Source organism: Bidens hawaiensis, unplaced genomic scaffold (genome assembly GCF_021521415.1).
Source record: "Bidens hawaiensis isolate Kalapana, Puna unplaced genomic scaffold, B.hawaiensis_p1.1 tig00083269_1, whole genome shotgun sequence".
Classification (NCBI taxonomy): Eukaryota; Viridiplantae; Streptophyta; class Magnoliopsida; order Asterales; family Asteraceae; genus Bidens; species Bidens hawaiensis.
The window spans coordinates 8,630-13,141 of record NW_027503971.1 but is presented as its reverse complement, the minus strand read 5'-3'; the positions used below and the strand labels follow the sequence as shown (position 1 = coordinate 13,141).

Genomic DNA, 4,512 nt, shown 5'->3' with positions numbered 1-4,512 from the left:
TCCAATTCCACGTGTATTTCCCCTTTCCTGTTTTCTCTTTGCATTTTCCAATTCCATCTCTGAAACCGCAGCATATTCATCGCCGGTAACTTCTTTTATTTTATTCATTTCCTTTACACACCAATTCTTGATTCTTTGTACGAATTCCTTGTAATCTGAACTGGGTTTTTTGATATTATTCCAATTCGTCTGTTTATTTTCAATTTGTGTATGGACTGATTATCCAATTCATGGGAGGTGTTAAGGGTTCTGACCCACCATCAAAACGTAGAAAACTAGGATCATCGGTTACTGATTATTATTCATCAATGGATGATGATGATTCAATCGGGTCTAGGGGAATCAAGAAAGTTGAATTCGTTAGATTAATAGCTGAGTCTTTACATTCTCTCGGGTACACGAAAACAACCACGTCTCTCGAGGAAGAATCCGGCATTGTGTTTTCGTCACCCACGGTTGCTGAATTCACCCGACAGATTCTTGATGCGAATTGGGATGCGGGTTTGAGTTCGTTGCAAAAACTTTCGGTTTTAGATGAGTCGGTTGTTAATTCGGTGTCTTTGGTAATATTAGAACAGAAGTTTTTAGAACTTTTGAATGATGATAAGGTGCTTGATGCTTTAAGAACTTTGCGAACCGAGATATCGCCTCTTTCGATTGATCAAAATCAAGGGAGGGTTCGTGAGCTTTCGTTTTTATTGTTGCGTTCTCGTGATGATGTGGTTAAACCGAAGCTGAGATCAGAGGTGATGCTCGATTTGAAAAGGTTGTTTCCGCCAAATGTTATTATCCCGCAAGGAAGATTGGTACAGTTAGTAGAACAGGCTCTTGATTCGCAGCAAGATTCTTGTTCGTTTCATAATTCTGTACGGGTTGATTCGTTATTCAGTGATCATAACTGTGGAAGAACTCAAATTCCGTCTGAGACGTTACAGATTCTACAAGAACATCGAGATGAAGTCTGGTTTGTTCAGTTTTCAAACAATGGGAAATTCTTAGCTTCGTGTTCGAAAGACAAGTCAGCGATTATATGGGAAGTTAGTCTCGATGGCAGACTCGTTGTTAAGCATAGATTACTAGGGCACAGAGAACCGGTTTCGTGTGCTTCTTGGAGTCCGAGTGACGATCGGATTCTGACATGTGGTGTGGAAGAGGTTATGAGGTGTTGGGATGTTCAGTCTGGTGAATGCGTTCGTGTTTTTGATAAAACCGATCTTGGTATGGTTTCGTGTAACTGGTCTCCAGATAGTCAAAGAGTGTTTACTGGATTTAACGATAAAAGCATTGTGATGTGGGATTTGGATGGGAACGAGTTGGAATCTTGGAGAGGTGAAAAGACGTTGAGGATATCAGATTTGCAGATTACGAGTGACGGGAAGTTTATAATTTCAATTTGCAAGGAAAACATGATACTGATATTTGATCGAGAATTAGGGAAAGAAAGATTAATCAAAGAGGATTATAACATTGTTTCGTTCTCATTATCCGGTGATAATAAGTTCTTGTTGGTTAGTTTGGTGAATCAAGAAATACATCTTTGGAGTCTTGATGTGGATGCACAGCTTGTGGCCAAATATAAAGGCCATAAATGTTCAAGATTTGTGGTTCGGGCTTGTTTTGGCGGTATTGATCAAGCATTTGTTGCTAGTGGGAGTGAAGACTCGCGGGTGTATGTGTGGCATAGGGAAACAGGTGAGCTTTTAGAGACTTTAGGTGGTCATTCTGGGGCTGTGAACTGTACTAGCTGGAATCCGGTGAACCCGCATATGGTTGCATCGGCTAGTGATGATCGAACTATACGTATCTGGGGTTTGAAAGACCTGAACTTTACAGATTAAACTGTGGTTGAATGTTATGTTTCTGAATTTGGATTCAAATTTGTAGTGTTATTGAAAGTGTGTTTGGTTTTAAATTTGAATACATAAAGATTGCAGGATTTCTTGTTTTCTTGCTGTTTGTTGTTTGATATGTTAATTGGATGTGTTTTGAGAAAACTGTTGATAGACTTGTATTTGGTCTTTTTATTTTGGTAAAGATAAATACAGTAACCAGAGTAAATCGCAGTGCACGCTTTTCACTTGTGTAAAAGTTACTAAAGCCTAACCTGCACACTATATATCGTGCAACCCAAGCATGCCCTTTTACTTGTGTCATTTGACGAGGAATATCAGCTTTAAACACCTGTTTTCACTGGTGTTAACCATAACTCACTTATATAAATATGTCAAATGGTTTGACGGGTCTGTCACCATTTTCAAATGGTTTAATTAAACAAGTTCACTCAAAATCGACCCATTTAACTAAATATGTCAATCCGAACATGATTCATTTATTAAAGAGAAAATATTTATGTATATTTGTAAAAAACAAAAGGTTAAATGTCAAAATACAAATGAACAAAATTATAAATGAGACTGATCTTAACAAAGCCGTATTGGATTGCTGATGCAAATTACAAAGTTTCATCATGAAAGAGCCATTTTGCTATGTATTTACTTTTTTTTTTCCCAGAAATGGACATAGAATATGTCCAAGAGAATTTTCACAAGCTAGTATCACATGCTTGATATAGTTTTGTCATGCTGATTATTAGCTAGTATTTCAACCCCGTGTTGCAGGCTGTGGGTAAACGCAACCGAAGAAACTAATGACGTGATCATGAGTTGTTATGCGAGAGTTTATAACCCAACTTGAAATTTCTCTTTGTCACACTACAACACTACCATACGCAGGGCCGGTTCAACTTCTTTGGGGACCTAAAAAACACCTATAAACGAGACATTGTTGTAAAAATGCTATCTTGCTTTCACTCCAAATAAATCAAGATATTTTCATCATATTTTTGCAAATACAGAAGTAATGTAGTTCTTCACACCTTGTCAGACCTAATTCAGTTTAAACACCACTCAAATCGCACACACCAATTCAAATTCCAAATTATAGATGTATAATTATTAATTTTGTTATAGAAATTGAAGGCGTTAGGAAGTGGATGTCTAAAGCTCTAACTTCATTTCGTTGTCCCTAGAGACAACCCTAAACATAGGTCTGTATAATGCATATGAATGAAGCAAAAAAACAACTCTTAATAAAGTTTGTGTAAACTGGACATTCTTATGCAAAAAGATAATAAAAATTAAGGTATTACCTTCCGCATAAACAAAATCGTTTACAATGATAAGCCAACTTTGAGTAACTTATTGAATTGCTTAATACCCTAAAAATATGACTATGGATGATACATAAGCGGGTAAGAATTACCTGGAAATTCAACTTTGCCGAGAAAATTGAGTATGAAACAAACAATAAACTTATTTCTCATAAATTAAAAAAATAATAAACTCAAAAAGGATGAATGCTTTGAAAATGTCTACCAACACATTTTATGAAGTTTGATTTATACTTCTATAAATTTAAAATTTCTTAAAAACAAAATTATGAAAATTTGATTTATATGAAACTGAAATTGACTTATTCTCGCAATCTATGAAAGCAACCTGCCTTCACAAGAACCAAAATTGAGACAATACAACTCCAGCCCAAACAAACTAACAATTTTTTTTAAAAAACACCAATAAACTTCTCTCTGGCATTTCATCAAACACCTTGAGGACAACAACGCCACATGTATGAATCCCTTCCAAAACCTTCCTACAACAACACAAAATTATTGGATTTACTCATATCAACTCGTTGCAAAGGGGCTTGACTTAGGTTTTTATACTGAAATTACCTTAACACCTTTCGAATACTTTTGTTGGTGATCACCTGTTGCCTGAGCCAATCTTCACAAAAGTGCAAAAATAAGAGTGGGGTACAACCACTAAAGCAAGAAATACAATACAACAATGCATAATAAACATGTTAAGCAAAAAAGCACAACTAGTTATGCACATTTTTAGTTGAAAATGTATATATTAATAGGCGCGGGCAAGAAATGGTTCGGAACCGCAAGAACCGAGGAACCGGAACCGACTCGGTGCCTTAGAATTACTAACGTGTGTTACCTTACGGTTCTCGGTTCTCATTATTTGCATTAAATGGTTCCCGGTTCGGTTCCGGGTAAATCGACGTTTCTAGACGTGGAGCCGAAGAACCGGAATATTAAAAGCATTTTTAAATAAATTTACCAATCCCCATTTTTATAGGGTAACTTATTAGCTGGCAGCCTTCAATCATTCTTTAATTCAAATCTTTTTTCTATGCGTTAATACCAAGTAGTCAAGATCAATTTTGATTCAAGTTTTCAAGGTAATATAATATAAAATGATATGATCTAATATATATAAACTAGCTGTAGCAGCCGTGTGTTGCTATGGGGAATGTCTATTTATGGTGCATTGGTACAAAGAGGTTGTTAGTTACCTAATGACATACACTCATAGTTATAAAAGGGTGTTGATGGTTTTTATGGCTACCATGCTTTGTACCATACTTAAAAAAGATCATTGTTTTGTGCCCTACTTACATTACAAAGATTTAGTAACAAAAGATAGTTACAAAAGAGTTGTT

The 4,512-nt window shown here is 35.9% G+C and overlaps 1 pseudogene; it reads left to right on the top strand.

Annotated features, from left to right (window-relative positions):
* The first annotated feature begins 215 nt into the window (after positions 1-215).
* On the top strand, positions 216-1,905 carry LOC143607531 (WD repeat-containing protein 26 homolog pseudogene; annotated as a pseudogene).
* The last annotated feature ends 2,607 nt before the right edge of the window (positions 1,906-4,512 follow it).